At 42.5% G+C, this 18578-nt stretch overlaps 1 long non-coding RNA gene across 1 annotated transcript; it reads right to left on the reverse strand.

Annotated features, from left to right (window-relative positions):
- Positions 1-3191: 3191 nt before the first annotated feature.
- On the reverse strand, positions 3192-17509 carry LOC125333504. The gene is made up of 3 exons (XR_007206892.1): positions 17499-17509; positions 16665-16670; positions 3192-3469 (listed from the first exon to the last, which is right to left on the reverse strand). It is a non-coding gene; the product is annotated as an uncharacterized LOC125333504 (long non-coding RNA).
- Positions 17510-18578: the final 1069 nt, after the last annotated feature.

The raw sequence follows: 18578 nt of genomic DNA on the forward strand, positions 1-18578 counted from the left end.
TCTTTTATTGATCCCATAATTCTATCAATGACCCATGCCCCTGATCCTCTAACCATTCTTCAACAACTCCCCCTTTTTCTTTTTGTACAAGCAATACTTGATTGGTTACAGATGTAGTGACTTTGTATATCATCTTCTGCAAGCATTGGCATAGGCAAGGTAAGCACACTATTATTAATAATATTACTAGTCCTACAGTAATCATGCTGCTAAATGCTGCATGAGTGAGACTAGCCATGGTCCTAATCCAAGTGACTCTAACCATCCTTCTAAGCCGAGACTGTTCTCTTTCTGCAATTGTGTGGTTAATCGATGTAACTCACTTATCTGCTTGTGAATTAGGACAGAGTGGTTAGAAAGATTCATACAGCACATACCTTAGAACTCTTCACAGCTGTGGCTGTGAGCTAATAGTAAAAAATCAATGGCTACTTAATTTTGTAATATTGTATGTCTAGCACTAGTAACATTTACACTTAACTCATTAAGCATTTGCGAAGTTATGTTTAACTTATCCCTCTCCCAGCAAGCAAGTTTATGCAAAATAGCGTAAGCCCTGGCTGCTGAAGCACCAGGTAAAAACATACATGCTAGCTAAATTGACTGCCTTCACTTGATCTAAATGGGCAGACAGCTGATTGAAAATGTCTACTAATACTCTTGTTTCAAGACAGTCAAAAAACTAATTCCCTACTCTATTTCTATGCCTGATGCTATACCTAAAAATTTATGTAACTCTCCTTCTTAGTTTTGTCTTTGGAGAGGGTTCCCCGACACCCACCACAAGTCACTAGCAACCACCCAGGGCAGCTGTTACATTCACTCCAGAGTCTCGCTATTTCTCCTGCTACGGAGAGTGGTGGATCTGGCAAGTCCTCAGCTCCTTCACTCAGCCACGTCTGCAGCCTCTCCCAAGGCCTCTCGGGACGGAGGTCCCAGAGTTCCAGCTGTTGAAGTAGTGGCGTCACTTTCCTCAGAAGCCGATGCTGACTGCGCCTTCTTGCTTCGGGGTCCTGTATGCGTAGCACAGCACCACTTGCTGGGCACCCTTCTGGTCAGTGATGCAGCGATGACTTGTCCCTGTTGTCGCAGGACATTCTGCAGTGTTGCAGTAAAGGCAGCTGTTTGAGATGACTGTTCTGCACAGGTAGCATGTATGAGCATCTTGTTTACACCTGCTCCTTGGGGCAGCATGGCAAGAATTGTCTTAGCTTGCCTATTGGCATTTTTAAATGCAAGTATTTGGAACATTTGCTCTTGGAGCTCTTCAGAGAGCTCAGTTGCATCCTTTAAGGCTGCTGACAGTCAATGCACTGATCATATGGCTCTGACAGCCCCTGTCGGACTGCTGCATACAAGGGAGACTCTTCTTTTCAGGTACTGACAACAAGACTTTGTGGGCAAAAGTCTGTGACAGATGATGAATTACTATGGGCATGGTCAGCTGTGTTACTGTTGCCCTGTAAGCTCCCAGTTAGCATGTCAGCTTGGAGTGCATACAGTGGGTCTTGTGTGTCACTCTGGTGTTTGCTAGCTTCTTCTTGTGCTAGCCGCTTCCACATTTGTTCCCAGAGCAGGAACTGTGATGGGGTTAATAACAATTGTGCGATGCTGATGCAATCATTCGGACACAGAACATCTCCTGTAAAGATAAACTGCAAAATGCTTTGTGTAGATAAGTCAGCAAGCTTTTTGATGACTTATTGTATCATTTCTTGGTGTTTCTCCCCCTCCCGGGGCCGAGCCCCGGCAGCCCCAGCTGGCTTCGGCTCTGCAGGCAACAAAACTGCAGAAGCCGCTTCGCAGCCGGACGTTACTTCGCTGTTCGGCAGGGGGGCTTTAGGACCTTTCCGTTGCTCTGCCACTTTCGGCCGGACAGCAGGACTGCCTGTGTCTCCTTGGCCTGCCTGCGCCCCGCCCCCTGGGTCGGGTGGCTCTGCTTCCACGTTCGCGGTCATTTCTCCTTCGGCCGTCGGAGGGGTAACATCCTGCTCTGCCAAGTTTAGCAGCTCCTGCAGTAAGCGGACGGGTGCTGCTGTGCTTTTAATCGGTTTTCTTGCCAGCCCGAAGGACCGTGCTACCCTGGGCTCCGCTCCGGTCTCTGCCCGCTGCTCCGTAAGACCCTGTCTGTTCCTTTCTCGGAGCTGCTACAGCCAGCGCTGCCACTCTCTAAAGTCTCTATGGCGGCTGCGGCCACTGTCTTTTCTGTTTTCATCTCTGCGAGAGTGCCAGTTATTGCTCTCCAGGTTAATTTGAGAGCTTTTGCTTCTTTAGCTTTCTTTTTAAACGATCTTGGATCAGCTAGTTCCTTATAAAGGTTACTTCTTTAACTCCCCGCTTTTCTAAAAAGCGTAAAAATAAACCAAGGGCCACCTCTGTTTCCATATCTGTGTCCTACCGCAACTCTGCGTCTCACCTCAACTCTGCGTCTCACCGCAATGTCTGCATCTCACCGCAATCCTGCATCTCACCTCAATTCCGTGTCTTACCGCTGTCCCTGCTGTCAGGGTCGTGCAGCCTTTCAGGTTTGCCCTTGTCAGCCAAACGGCAGACCCCTCTTTTCGGTCGGTCCAGGCAGAGATCAGGCACTGGCCCGCAGCTGCTGATCCTTTCGCCCTCCGGTCGCTGCTACCAGCGCCTCATTGGCCTCCTGCCGAGTCAAAAAGAAACGAAGTGCCAGTCCATGTTCGGGCGCCAAATGTTGAAAAAGTTCGACGACTTCGGGAGGGAAGACATTGCAGACAACCAATGTGATTGATAAAGCAAGCTCCGTTTATTAGCAATCCAGAGGCACTTATATAGTATACCAGCTTGTTAACTCTTAATTGGCTTAAACCTATCCAAGCGCATTTCTGCTTCTACATAATTAGACTACATTGGCAAGCTTCTACTAGTGATGTTATGATTAAAGAATTCGGAGTTCACCCTCCCTTCTCATGGTCAGTACATCTTATCTGCACAGCTGCTCCATCCTCAAAACAGGTGCTTTCTCATGCAGGCAGTTTCTCACACAAACCTTTGCTTGCAGGCCTTTTGCTTGTACAGTTCTTTTATTGATCCATAATTCTATCAATGACCCATGCCCCTGATCCTCTAACCATTCTTCAACACATCCCCACTTTTTTTAAAAAGGGAACAGCTGTGTTCAGCTGCACCTTCTTTGTACAGACTTCGAGGATGGATTCAACAGTCAGAGGGGGATGCAAAAGAAGAGTGAGGATGACTTGTTTGCAAGCATCATTCATATTCACTTGGAGCAGTTTGAGTAGGAGTGCTTGTTGGAGTTCAGGATTAGGGACCTGGGAAAAGGTAGCTTTGTGCAAACAGTTATAAAAGTGAATAATATTTTCATTTGGCAATTGTGTGATGTTGGTATAATGAGATGTAGGAGTCTGAGATGGTAGTAATGTTAAGGCCTTTTCAGCAGCACGTGTGATTTCAGTAAGAACTGGACAAGGGATAAGCATTGCTATGGGATTTGCCATATTATTGTCACCAGATAAAACGTCTAATGTGATATAGTTGTTGTCAAAGTCCAGGTAATTATCTGGAGTTTGCCACAAAATTTGCAATAAATCAGATAAAATTATTTTCCATTGTTGTTTCCATAACACAAAATCACCAGGTGTGAGAAGAGTTTGCATTATTGTAATTAAATCATGAGGTACAAGTAAGCGAGTTGCAAAAGAAGCATTTAAAAGGCTCTTAAAAAAATTACTATGCATCCCAAACTCCTTAATTGCCTTGCACAAATCCTTAATATTAGAATAAGGAAAGGGTGTCCAGCCAGGGTTAGCTCCATTGCTAATACGAGAGAATGTAGTAGCAGCCGGAGTTACTTCCTGGTAACCATGGGTTTCGGGATTTAAGGGGGTAGTCACATGACTGTGGGAACCTGGGGCAGGACAATGGGAAGCAGGGGCAGGGAATGGAGGGGCAGGGGCGGAGAGTGGAGGCGGGGATGCAGTGGGAGGAGAGGAGGGGTTAGGGGCAGGGTTGTGGGAGGCAGGGGTGGTACTTGAGTCATGGGAGGGAACAGAGGGAGGGCTGAAACACGATGCTGTGGGTTGGGGGCAGGGATAGGTTCCGACGTGGGAGTGGGAGGGGATTGGGACAAGAAGGGATTTGTGGGGTGGGGGAGAAAGAGATTGTGGGAGGTGTAGTTTGGAGATGAAGAAACGTAGCATCCGCCATTATTGGAGACAAACTTGGAGAAAAGGGGTTGGGGAGAGGGGTTTTTTCCTGGGCTGCGAGCACATGGCAATGGCTGTCCCTGGGAACAAAGAGATCAGGGGAGAAGGGGTTTTTATGAGCGCTTAAAACATGAGGGCTAAAAACTGGGGACAAAGGAGTGGAGACCAGATTTTGGAAAGGTCCTTTTACTGTGTCCGGATTCCAGTCCAAGGTAGGGTGCTGAGGAAACACGGGTGACCCAGGAGGATGATAGCACTCCTGAGCTAAAAAGCAGTCTGCTCTGTCTGTGTTTTCCAGTGTAAGGGAAGAGGGGTCAGGGACACGGGTTGGAAGAGGGTGTAAGGGGATTAAAAGAGGGTTTTTGCAGTGGCTTTCATGTACTGCTTTTTTCTCCGCCAAAGTATAACTTTGTAACAGGAGAGGAAAAAATTTTGAACTGTTTCATCTCCTGAACGCCTAAGAAAGGAGAGTTTTCTCCCCACCTTATCCCAAAATTCAGAAGATTTCATGTCCTCGGAGGTTAGATTAGGAGAGTACTGAAAAAGCCATCGTACAAAAGATTGAACTAGATTTTTAGGGTATTTATGCCCAGTACAAGAAAGGTAACTCTGAACTTGGTAGTATATTTCTCTATGGTGTGCAAAAACCTCAGATCCCATTACGAATGCAGCACCATAAACCTCAGCCCCTAATCGCTAAAAAGAGGAAAAAAAAAGAGAAAGTTTGCACCGGCACCAGCTTAAGACAGGAGCCCCTAAGCCAGCAGGGAAGTACTCACCAGAATTCTGGATTTATCACAGGAAAGCAGGTCTGGAGAAAAAAATTAGCAAAGAGGGTCTTCTACTTTCCAGCCGTTCCCTCACCACCTGGTGTGGGGGAGGGTACAGGCCGAGACTCTGGGCCCGCTGTTACGCAAAAAATAACAGCTTGCTACACAGAGCTGGCATGGCAGGATGTGCAGAGCTAACTCCAGCAGACACACAGCTGCTGGGACACCCTAAAAGTCTCTCAAAACTGAGGGTCGGAGAGAGCACGCTGGGTGCCAGATGAGGAACTAACAGCTTTTTACCAGCTAGGCTCATAGTTCAATGCCTTAGAAAGCCTCGGGCAGCCTAGAGACGTAGCACGGGCAATCTAGGATTTCAGTAGCTCTAAAAGTGGCAAAATGGTAGCTGCAAATCTAATACCACCACCAGAAGCAAAGAGGGAGAAATATAGCTTTCAGCTTGCCTAATTTCCCTCAATTAGAAGCTTTTAAAAAGAAACAGACGACAAGATGTTTGCAGAAATTGTGCAAGCCAAAGAGGGCGGGCCCCCCCTTGGTCCTTTCTTTTATTTGGAGAAGGGGAAAGGGGAGGCCTGGGGGCAGACCCGGGGTGACCGGCCAATCAGACACTGCTAAAGAGTTTGAGTTACATTTGGTTTTGCCCGCACTTGGAACAAAGGGGTTCGGAGCACATGGCAGAGGCAAGTGTCTTGGGGAGGGGGAGGGGAAGTTCAGAACAGGCAGCAACAGGAAGGGAAAATGAAAAGAGACCTATTACAACAGCTACAATCAAAGGTCCTGTTTCTCTGACACGTGTACATCACTACAGTGACAATCTAACTCAGCATCTGTAGACATAACACTTTATGACACATGCTCCAAGAAAGTTTCTCTCAAAATACTGATCTCCATGGGGATAACCCAGACAGGAAGGGTGTGGTTGGAGATTTTTGTTTGGAAGGGAAGAATATTAGAAAAGTGTGACAATAACAAGCCTGCACATCTTTTAGGACCTAATTAAAATGCATTTTAACAGCAGGTAAAATTTGTTTAAAATTGTTAAATACAAAATATCAGCTAATTTGGGTGCTGTTGACAGCTACTTATGCAGCTGAGGGCTAGAAAAGATGTCTTAAGTTCTGAAAAGCAGAGGATGAGAGAACCTCTGCGGTAAAATGTGGAGGCCAGTGGGCCTACCCAGTTGTCCCATTGGCCTCCCTGCCCCTTCTTACCTAATAAGTCCCTACTCCAGAAGGTTCTCCACTCCCTGTTCCCCCATTGGCTCTTTCCCCATTGCCACACCCTTGGAGTTTCCCATTGGCTCCCATACCCCAGCCTGTGTACCGCCCCCATGCCCTCAGATCATTGGTCTCCGATGCTCCCTCCGCTCCTGTATATAAACCTGGACCGTCCCTGTTCCCTGTCTTCATCCCTGGACCCCTTCACGTGGCTGGAATAAACTTCTCCCATACGAGGACCCTTCCTGCTTTCTTTATTGCCGGTTTACTCTAAGCTATCCGGTGTGGTGTGCACACATGCAGTGGCCTCGCCAAGCAGCTTCGTAGGGAGACGCTTTTGGGAAGGTCGTGGCACTTTACCATCCACCCATACTGCAACAGTAAAATACAAAATTTTCCTGACATTAATCATGAAATGTCTTCTGATAGAGAAGCTGCAGAGAGTAGATTTTATTGCCTCCTTGATTCTTTGATTTACTGAAAGCACTGGTTTAAGAAATTTAGGGCTCTGTCTTGGGGTTACTTTATGATGTGTATCCCATATCACTGCCCTATGCCCAGAAATTAATTTTGTGCCTTTCTATGCCTTTAAACTGAGCCTGAGAGGGGGGAGAGGAAAAACTGAGGGAACTCTTCAAAGCAGTTTTGCAGTTTGTTTTCATGTTTCAAGGACACAGAGATACAGACTCCTCTTGCTTCTAACAGCAGCGGCAGGAGCGGGAGGAAGCACCCAGCTTGTTTTTTTTTCCAGCCAGCTTTTGGCCAGTTTTTCAGCTCCTTTTCCTCTGGAGAGTTGAACTTTGTTTTCCTGGGACTCCGATTTTTCCCTTCTTCTCTGCTGGACGGTTTCAACATCAGAATACATTGGGAGGACTTTCCACCAAGGCCTTGGCCCTGGAGGTGGGCCCACCACCCCGTCCCAGCTCCAAGGAGGGGGAGAGAGAGACTACAGAAGGACTCTGAAATTTTCCCAGGTTTCTCTCAGCAGAGCGAGAGGTTCTATTATTATTTAGCATTATTATCCTTTTCCTGTGTGTTTGTTAAATATTTCAAGGAAAATTTATTTTTTCCCAAACCTGGTGGGGGAGGGATGGTTGTAAGCTGCCTTCTCTCAGAGGATGTATTTCCAAATTTGCCCAAACTGGCACAGGCTCATAGGAATCATACACTGTATATGACCCAGAGATGAGGAAAATTTAGGCTGCCCAGATACTCTCTGCAGTGCTGACTCTACAATTGCGAATTAGGAGGAAAAGAAAGAACATTTTGCAAATATTGGCCATTGGACTGGGACCTTGTAAGTAAGTGCTTTCATTTGCTTTCCATTTCCATCTTCCTAAGGCAAACTCAGCCACCTCGAGTGAGAAGAACAGGTTTCCAGCTGACACTGTGGGCTTTTTCTTTGGCAAATTAACAAAACCATTTTGACAAGCTGAGGACAAATGCTGTAGGAGTTCGGTGGCACCGTGGATCAGCACCACCTCCATATAAATCTTCTGCAAGCCAAAGAGAGAGTTGTCCTCTTACAGCATATGAGTAATTCCTTTCAGCCATACAATTTTAAAGCCCATTTTTACAAGTCCAGTTGGCATTTCTTGATTATTTTTTTTATTTGAAGAAAAAATTGCTTCCTGTGACAATAAAATTTTGATACTCTGAAGAAAGTTTTATATTACTTGTATCAAAGTATTTTTCCTTTTGCCTTTGGAAAATTTGATTGAAATAACTTTTTAGGCTTTTGAAATAAGCAGACATTAGGAATTGTAAAGAAAGTCACATCCACCCAATATATTCAAGCATAGTGACTTTGAGAGCACCTGGCTTTTGTAACCTTCAGGGCAGCTACCACTACCTCTCACTGATACAGAGAATGTGTTTGATCACACACCAAAGTCAGAAACTTTAATAAACACTTGCTAGAGTTCAGAGAGGCAGCTGCAGTTGATGTTCCAGTAGTAATTCAGCTGTGAAGAGCTTTATTTGCTTGATTCTGCTCAGTTCTACAATATCCAATATTACAGAACAACAGCAGTTCAGAAGTCCTGTCCCTGCTGCTATATTTGAACTTGTGAGAAAACTTCTCCATGAGACTCTCCTTAATGAGAATTTCCTCTGGATTATTATTGTTTTCTTGCCCCAATTTATTATGATTATCAAGGCTATTTCAATTTCTTTTTTTTTTTCCTAGTGATACATAAATATTTATTGAACAAGACTAATAGTATTAAAAGAAATAAATCACTAGGTCTGTTCCAAAACATACTCTTTTGCAGAACTTGACTTAATATTTCATATGAAACTTTCAGTTTGTCAGCTGTAGTGCTCATTAAAATGAGGGAAGTGATTTTATGATCCTTGTAAATAAACTAATGGAAAAATAACATGAAGCAACACCCTAGCATTAAAGCACAATTACTTCAGAGAAACTTCAATGAAAAATATTCTGCATTTCATCTAAATACATAGCTTTATTATAGAGTGGCAAAGAACTTTTGTACTGTCCTGTGATACACTAAAGAAACTGCTCATGTAGTATGTTTGATATCTCTGAGCAGCTGAACAGTTAAGTTTAAAAGAGCTTAGTGATATCTTTTTCCAGCAAGCCACTTTATTTCCATTTTACTAAATTATGTACTGGGAAGGAGTGAAAAAGATTATACTTAAATGTCAGGGAAAGGTTAATTCAACACAATAGGACATAGCTTAAGGATTTGCAGACTATTTATTCCAGAAAAGAAAACTGAATTTCCATATTATATGTTCAAATCACAGGTAACAAAGAATTGTGTTTTATATGGTAAGAAACAATAGACTTTTTAGATCTTGTCGGCCCTGACTAAGAAGAGGCAACATACAACGTTTCTATTCAAAATCTCAAGTTAAACAGGTTAAAATAAGTGACAGTTCTGCATAGAAACCTGAGCCAACTCTTGCTGTATCAGTGCAGTGTTTGAGAGGTTTACAGTGAGGTGAGCTTTCACCAAGGAGCAAATGAAAACAGCTAATTTTGTGCTAGAAAGAACCCAGTCGTGCCATCTTACAAATGAGACATAGGAAAAAACCCCACTTAACATTAAAAATAGTAAATATAAGGGCTATACAACTTCTCAAAAATTTTAGTATTATACCTCAGTATCATCTGAGATAATGAGACAAATTACTGAGGGATGCTGCTTAACTTTTCACCTCTCATTAATCTTTATCCTCCAGACGGATTCCCAGAGAATTTATAGCCATTTGTTGTCTTTTCCTTTCACCTCGAACTGCTCTCCCCATGATCAGGTTTCCTTCCCTTCACATACCCATAAAGGTCAGATCATAAGATTTTCCTCAGTAGAAACCTTCTTCTAACTCTACTTGACACCAAATACTAAAATCATGTTTTGAAGCAGTCATTAATCAAAATATAAATGAGCAGCAATAATTTTATTAGACAGTGTGCCCTTTTTCTTCGATCAAATGCACTTTCATTAATATATCTGAAAATATGCCAAATACAAGGTAAGCTTAAAGATAAAATAAGTAGCTTTATGTAAAACACACTATTTCTTATCTTGTAGTGTGAATTATTGATTCTCAGGTTGAACATCTTTCCTTTTGGCAAGCATGAACATCTATCAAAACAGCCACTTGCTCTTTTCCAATACTGGAAAACTATTACTTTTCACACCAATTTTTCCTTCAGTTTGAAGGTGTTAAATAGTGTCCATGACATTCAAGTACATTTCCTTTGAGTCCAGCACAGGAAAAATTTTAGTTAATCAGCCCAGAAAAAGAAGAGACTTAAAGTGAGAAAAAGAAACTTGCTGCACTGCTCCTCTGGAGACTCTGACAGGGAAAGAGCCATGGAAATCAAGAGTGAAAACTGTCTGGATGTCAAGGAGGAAGCTTGGCTGAGGACTGTCCCTTGGATGCTCAGCATCATGGCCATCAATTAATATTAATTAATATTTTGCCATTAATATTTCGATACATTGTCCTTGTGACAAGTTACATGGTTATACAGCCTCATGTCAAATGTGCAGATCAATATAAATATTACAAAGTAGTTGAGTGTTTTGAATAAGATCATGATCACATCTCAGCTGCATAATGGAAGACGAGACATTTGAGAGAACTTCTGAGCTATGCAAAAAAAAAAAAAAATCTGTTAGTGATTCAAGCAGAATCCCCATAATTCTTAGACCTTTCTAAGTTCAGTCTAATTTCCATTTACTTAAGGTTTAAGTCAACATGGAATCATAAAAGCAAAAAATTCAGGAAGAAAAAAACCAAGTCTAAACATACATGCCACAAAGCTCCTGAGCAGTCTCAGTTTTCAAGCATGCAAATTTGAGTTTTTCCCACCTGGCCTATCCCACCACAAGCCCATCCCCAGACCTCCAAGTTTTCCACTGTAACAGTTTTGCAATGCAGAGCTGCACTACACCTAAACTGCATTGCCTCTCATCAAGCAAAGGGAAAATAATCTTCCTAACAAATCAGCTTTTGTAAGCACTTCAAGGTATTCCCCTCTTACTTTTTGTGATAGGTTTTTGTTACTACTGTGCTGCATCCTTGGAGTTTCCCAGCTCTGTAAGCCCAGACTTCCAACAAGAATTACTAACAAGCTGCTACTGCCAGACCCCTCAGATGTCTGAACTCTTAGAGAGGTTTCTGGACATGGATTACATTGACATGTTCATGTCCTCAATAAATAGGGGAGCAAAGGAAAAAGAGTTGTTACAACAATATACCCAACCCAAGAGCCAGGTTGTTGTAACCGCTGGACTCTGCCTAGCAGGCTGCTGCGGCCTGAAAGCTCAGCGAGGGCTTCCTAGGGCCATGCGATTAATCACATCCCGGAGTCCGTTTCGGAAAACCCTGCAATCTGGCTCCGGCAGCTGGCAGCGTTACAACGCAGTGGATGGTAAAGAAGGCAGAGAAGGGTCTCTCATGAGGGTTTGAGATGGCTTTAATCACATCTTGTCCCTGCGATGTTCAGAGGTAGAGAGACAACGTGGTCTGAGTGCGGGGTGGTTTTGTCAGGGGCCCAGGAGTGGTCCCTGGGTGGGGTTGGGGTACAGAAGCAAATAGGGAGAAACCGAGGGAGTGGCCAAGGCTAGGGAGGGAACATGGGGAACATACAGAATCACGGGGTTAACAGGCCACCACATCTCGCCCTTTTCAATTTAAAATGAAAAGGGAAGGGCTTAATTTTTATACAATATAAAAATGGTAAAATAATGCAAAATAATTGAATTAAAAATTATGATGCAGCTGGTTGTGTCTTTGGAGATCGGTGCTGGCTGAGTTTCCACACAGCAGTGGCTTTCATGGCTTCTTCTGCTGAAGCTGCTAGGATAGCATCTTTTGGTTCCTGCTTTCTTCACTTCTCTCATCAGGGCGTGGCGAACAGGGAAGGGGAGTGCTGCGCTGCTCTTTTTGCGTCGTCTGCAACTGCCGATCAGGTCAGACTGGGTCACGATCCCCGGGCCAAGTCCACTCTGCGGGTCTGATCCAGGGCTGGGGCTCCCCCCAGGCACAGGCACCACTCCTGCTACCAACACTGCCTGGGGCCGGGCTGGCCCCATGCAGTCCCGGGGCTGGGCCGGGGAGCCTTGCCGCTTTTTGCCTTTTTATTTTTTTCCTCTCTTGGGCGCTGCTGTCACTCTGTGGTCCGAGCTGGCTGGCGGGGAGGGATCGGGGCAGGACTGCAGCGTGCCGCGCTACCCCGGCAGGGCAGGGGGGAAGGGAGCTGATGCAGTACACTGACCAATGCAGGGGGCGGGGTTAGGGAGGAGCCAAAGGTTTTCGCGTGCGCAGGAAGATACAAGAAGAAGAAGGCAACATGGTGGGGCCAAACCATTTGGCGGCGGCCATCTTGGTTACTGCTTAGAGCTGGCATGACAGGGGTTTTAGGGGTCAAGATAGGGGTTTTAGGGGAGCTCTCGGGCCAGGGTAATCAGCCCTGGCACAGTAAGGGGACAGGGGAGGCACGGAAGGGTCGGAACATTTTCCAATCTCTCCTGAGGGTCAGAGGGAGAGAATTGGAGGTTTCTGTTTCCAGATGACTGAGTGAAACAAAACAAAGGTTAGATTTCTCAGGCACGAAGACCCCCCACACACTGCTAAAATAAACTCCCAAAACTGGGGGCACTAAACTTGTATCTTCTCTTGTTAGGGATGGGGTTATATTTTTTGCTGAGGCTTCCATGAGGCATGATCTCCTTCACCTAGACAAGAACCCACTCCCAACCCTCCACCCAAACCGAGGTAAAAGGATTAAACTAAAAAGAAAAACGACCCCCTGAACCAGGCCTTTCCCGGCTCCCTTCTGAGGCTTACCAGCAGCAAAGAGTCTCCCACTCTTTTAACCAGGCCCACCAGGCTCCTTTTGAGAGCTTTCCAGAACGGAGAATCAACTAAAAGCACTCAGTTTAGTCCATCACTGCCAGCCAACCTCTGTCAAAAGCACTACTCTTCTCAGGAGGCTACAGGCTGTCCCTTCAGTCAGGGAAATGGCTTCCCAAAGGCAACTAGGCTCTCCAGGGCACATATTGCCTCATACTGGTTCACCATTTGTTGTAACCGCTGGACTCTGCCTAGCAGGCTGCTGCGGCCTGAAAGCTCAGTGAGGGCTTCCTAGGGCCATGTGATTAATCACATCCCGGAGTCCATTTCGGACAGCCCTGCAATCTGGCTCCGGCAGCTGGCAGCGTTACAACGCAGTGGATGATAAAGAAGGCAGAGAAGGGTCTCTCATGAGGGTTTGAGATGGCTTTAATCACATCTTGTCCCCATGATGTTCAGAGGTAGAGAGACCTCTGAGAGAGTCTGAGTGCGGGGTGGTTTTGCCAGGGGCCCAGGGGCAGTCCCTGGGTGGGGTTGGGGTACAGAAGCAAATAGGGAGAAACTGAGGGAGTGGCCAAGGCTAGGGAGGGAACATGGGGAACATACAGAATCACGGGGTTAACAGGCCACCACACCAGGTATATAAAAGTCATGTGTTAAAAGATCTCCAATGCTGCATATTGTCTGGAGGGGTACAGGAAAAAGGAGAGTATTTCCCTACCTTTGACTCCCAGAATTTACTTTCAGTACCACAGAATTAATATCACACCTGTCCACACCTGAGTTTATACTGTAGACTTCTTAGAGCCACACAGCACAAGGTGGAGTGAGCCTTCCCTCTCACAAGTGACAGGTCTTCCACGGTGGGCAGTCAATAACTACTACTTTAAAGTGAAAGTTTGCTTTATATTCTATTCTTGGAAGTGCCACCAATTAAAAAAGTTTCGCATTTTAAAACAATTAGTAAGGAGCATGTTGCTTGGAGATTTTTATTTCTATTGAAAGAGAAACTCATGAAACGGTACTAGATTGCCATCTATGCATCTCAGGATGATCATTTCAAGGATGCCACAGGCTTTTGCCCTATTTTTCATCCCCTTGTTTTGACATTTAAATTATAACCCAGTAAATGTCACATTTTTCATTTTTCATATTTAATATTAATACAGCCAACACCAATTTATTTTACATCTTAATTGCTCTCTTTGTAATTCTAATAAGTAAAATAAAAATTTTAAACTCCTAGTTATCAAAATGTGTGGTGGAAACATACCTACTGTAGAAATAATTCCCAACAAGCTGAATTCAAAGAATCAACACCATGGATCAGTGCAAAAGCTAGAAATTGCTAACACTTTTCAAATCATTTGGTTTGGTTTTTTTAAGACAAGAAAGTTAGAATATACCATCTAATTACCAGGACAACCTTTAATGAAAACAGAATGTTTCTTGATATTTTACATTTCAGCAGAAACATGATAAAAAGATGAGTGTGAGAAACTCTCTTCTCCCTCATATCTATGCAAGCACCTTTGAAATTCAAGAGAGCAATGCATTAGCAATCCTCAAATTACCATCTGAAATACTTACATGTCAATACTTGCCTATGTAAGGAGACTCAATTAGTTCTATATGATCCAGACAGTATAAATTTAGTCAAATCCATTGAAGATGTGACAGTTTACAATACCCAAATATTCTGCCCAGCTGTTGCTCTGCTTTAAATGTATTAGTCTTTATCTATTATTTTACAAATATGTTAGTGAATATTTTACTTATATGCTTGTACATGCCTGAACATAATATATTCATACACACAGAAGGAAGCCTTAGATTTATTTATATCACTGAGAATTACAAAAGATCAGTATTCTAATGCTAAAAATAGATTTTAAAAAAGATCTGCTTGAATATTACTACAACAAACTTGCATGATAACTGAGTAATGTCTTCCATAAATCACAGGAATTTAAAACAAGCTATGGCATATAATTGTGTAAGTCTTACCCAGCACTTTTAGAGCTAAGCAGTAAGCACAAATGTTACAGACGTAAATTCCATGCTAGGAATGCTATAATGAAAGTAGAGGACTGAAAGGCTGCCATTTTCACATATTTTCCATTTTCCAAAAAGAGAAAGAATTCACTACCAGGTATTCTTCAGGGGATGCCAATGGTAATGACAAGATTTTTTTTTAACTATCACCCATCTGCCTTTGGAGGAGAAATAATAAACACTAAGATGGCTGAGGCAGGGCTTGACATGAGAAACTATGGGAAGTGCGTATGAAAGCAAACTCTTGCACAGAAACAAAACCAAGTTCCTGGAAAACATTTCAGTCCTGACAATGCAGCTTGAAATACCATTTTCCTATTTCACAAGGCAGCTCCCTATCTGTTGTGCCTGCTTTTGATAGAACCTCAAAGCCTAGGACACCATCTTACCTTCAATGGCACCACCTCTTATATTTATCCTTCAAAATCTTCTGCACAAAATGAAGTTGGTATTAACTTCAGGAAGCTGCAGAGCACTTTTTAATAAAGTGCACAGATAAAGCATTTGTTATTCCCTCAACTGAAACAATAATTTAAATTCATCATTCTCAAAACAAAAAGTGAAAACTCAGTTTTACACTAAATTTTCTGACATAATTCAGGTTTTATGGTGTCTTTGTTGCTTATGTATGTTCTCACTAATTTTTATTTTCCTAGTCCACAACTCCAGCTACCTGGCAGCCATTCAGAGCTGCCCCCCAACACACAAGCTACCTGACTTCAGCTGCACAGCCCTTCATGGTTCACATTCATTCCAGTTATAACTATTCATTTATTGCTGAAAAATAAACCCTCCCTTCCCATCTGCCCTCATAGCAGCACTTTGACCCACCAGCTACAGTGTTCAGCAAGTACCTCTCTAACTTCTCCAAACCTTGCTCCCATTTTGGAGAAATCCCTCCAAAAGCTATTTCACTGTCTGCTATTATATCCCATATATAACTCTCATTTGCTGTGATTCTTACGAAAATAGTTCAGCAGCTTTGCCTGTTCACTGCCTCCCATTCTGCCTCACTTTACCTGACACCTGTCTCCATATATCTGCCATCACCACTTTCATACGAGTAAGTACACCACAGAGTACTATGGAAAAACTTACTAGTTTTCATTGAATTCATTTTAATACTACAGCTGTAGTTTTTATCAACCTCACCAGAGAAAGCAGCAGGTCAAGCGCAGGAAAGATGTATTTTTTTACCTGCATTTTAAGTGTCCTGGGACGTGCAGCAAATTTGCATTCCCTCTCGGATATATCTGAATCTTGATCTTTGACTTAAAATTATAATAATCAAATTTTAAAATAATTATATAGTAAATAGTAAATAATTATATAGTCCAAAAACTAAAGCCCAGACTGTGGGTATATAGTAAGCTGTAGTTTTCTATGCTTCAGAAGATAAACAAGCATTTCTGATGGAGAAACATGTATTTTCATGGCTCCTGGATGGGGAGGGTGCAGCACATTATTTAATAGAGCCATTAAAATCAACAAGGAGATGAAAGTCTGCAGCCTTCCTTTGCTCTGTCTGTAACCAGCACTGCCCAGAGTAGTTAATCTTCAGTTACTTTCCCTCTAAACACCCCACTTCCAATCCTCTCCTGTAAGGAAGGCATCCTCTGACAAAGTCTGTGATTAGCATCCACAGTATCTTGGGAACCAGTACACAAACACACATCTTTGATTGTCAATAATCAATGCACACACTTTCCAAACCTCCTGTAAAACACCACAGTGCATCAGTCATATCTTGTTAGTACATAAGCAATGCTGCCTGATTAATATATAACTGTATGTCTCCAGCCACTACCATCATTATTAATTTCTAATGTCTACCAGTATCTGTCTCAAAACACCATATACTGTAAGAGATTTTACTATTGTTCAAAATTAGCAAATTTGAAGGGATATTAGCACAGCAGAAAGCACAGACTTCTTCATTTACAAGGGTGATTGGATTTTTAGAAGAGATTATATCAAATTTGTTTGCCAAAGTGTAATACAGACCTACCCAGAAATAAATGATCTCAATAAACATAACAACAGCTAAGAAAATGAAGGATCCTGCAGAGTTTTGTCACCTTGCTCTTTTCAGCATTGCAGTCATGAGACAGTGTGAGTTTTGTCCCCTTTCCAAGGGGAAAGAAAAAAAAAAGGTTGCTAGTCAGAATGAGAATAAGATGAGCATTTCATCTATATGCTGCATTGAGCAGCCTTAGCCAAGGTGACATTTGGTTTCACTTGAATATTATTCTTTTTTAACATGCATCGTGTTTTTAAAATGAGGTTTACAAAGCTAATTTCAAAATTACCATGTCATAAGGATACAGCACAAATAATGCATTTAAAACACCTTCAACCATCCTGAAAAAAAACAAAGAAAAAGGCTTATTCACTTCAGGCTCTGCTTTATTTTGTAATTATTTTAGATGACTATTTCTTAAGCTCACCTGGTTACATATTCATTTGTTCTAACAGAAGTTTTCTTCTATACGTGGTCCATACTACCTTCATGATAACAAAAGAAAAGGAATATCTAATATCTCACTGTGACCTTGAAACCTGGAAAGTGGAATACATTTAAATAATTTAATTATACATAGCATCTGAAGTGATTATTACACATCTTGCATCTTGAAAATGCTGAAGTAATGTAAAAACTGATTACATTTTTGGTAAGTAAATCCTGTCTACTTCCACATAATAGTCCATTGACTGCTGTTGCACTGTTTGTTTCAATTAGAACGTATTATGCCAGAAATGTAAATATATGCACATAATATGCATACGGCTCATACACTACCACACTAATATGCATATCTTTCTATATTCAGACACAAAAATTTCACTTCCATTATTCTCTCCAAATTACTGAATTATAGTAATACATTTAGCCTGATCTATTATTTTCAAACTCTGAGGATTTAAAAGTCCTTGAAAAGAAATGCCAGCTAAAGCTGTCATGAAGTTTTTGCTTACCACAGAAAGAAGTAGCCACTATAAGGAAAAAAACCCTGTAGATTCTCTTTATAAAGAAGCATAAGAAATAGGTATTTTTACATTAAACAGCCCATTGTAATGGATCACTGATAAGATGGTTAATTTTTTCCAGCAGCATTTACTGCCTACAAGCTTCCTGAAAAGGCTTGTAGCCATGTGAATTTTCAGCACCAGCCCCTAGGATTCCCCAAATGACAGCTTATGCCCCAGAACACCTGCCCTCATCACCTCCACCTTCCTAAAGCACCTTCTATCCCACTTGCTTGCAGCTCTAATGTTTCATTCTAAGCCACACAGAGAATGACAGAGAAGCCCAGGCTGGAAGGGATTTCTGGGAGCCATCTAGTCCAGCTCCCTCCTCAAACCAGGTTCAATGAGATCTAACTGTCCAGCCACGTTCTAAGTATCTCACAGAACTGGAAGTAAAGCTGGCTTTTTTTCTTTTCCCTTTTTTTATGGTTTCAACTTGTATGAGAGACTGGACTGAAAAGCAAATAATGTAACAAGATGAATAATATGGGCAAACAGCTTTTTAGGAGTATAAAAAGACCATGATACCATCTTGCTTGGGTTTTTTTTTTCCTTCCTTATGAAGTGAAAAGCACCACTTCAACTGCAGTGACAGAAAAATAAATTATTTTCTTGATCACCATTATCAGAAGCTTCTGACTGATTATCTTTTCTAGCAGTTAGAAGAGTACAGCAGAGTGCAATGAGGTTATGCCATGGACAAAAAGATGACAAAACTTTCTTCTTTCCAAGTTTGATATAGAGCAAAAACAATCAGAAAACCAAGAAACCACAGAATGGTAATTCTGCACTGCATGTTTCTCCTGCTTATTTAATATTACAACTGCATTTTCACATCAGTGTAAAATCTCCCCGTGTAGAAGTCCTCTTCCTGCCAGAGGAGAGAATGTTCACTGTCAGCCCTGAAAGTGAGGGATAAATCCTCAAATGAGTTGCAGTGTGAGCACTGATGTGTTGATACCTCA

The sequence above is a fragment of the Corvus hawaiiensis genome, chromosome 15 (genome assembly GCF_020740725.1).
Source record: "Corvus hawaiiensis isolate bCorHaw1 chromosome 15, bCorHaw1.pri.cur, whole genome shotgun sequence".
Lineage (NCBI taxonomy): Eukaryota > Metazoa > Chordata > Aves > Passeriformes > Corvidae > Corvus > Corvus hawaiiensis.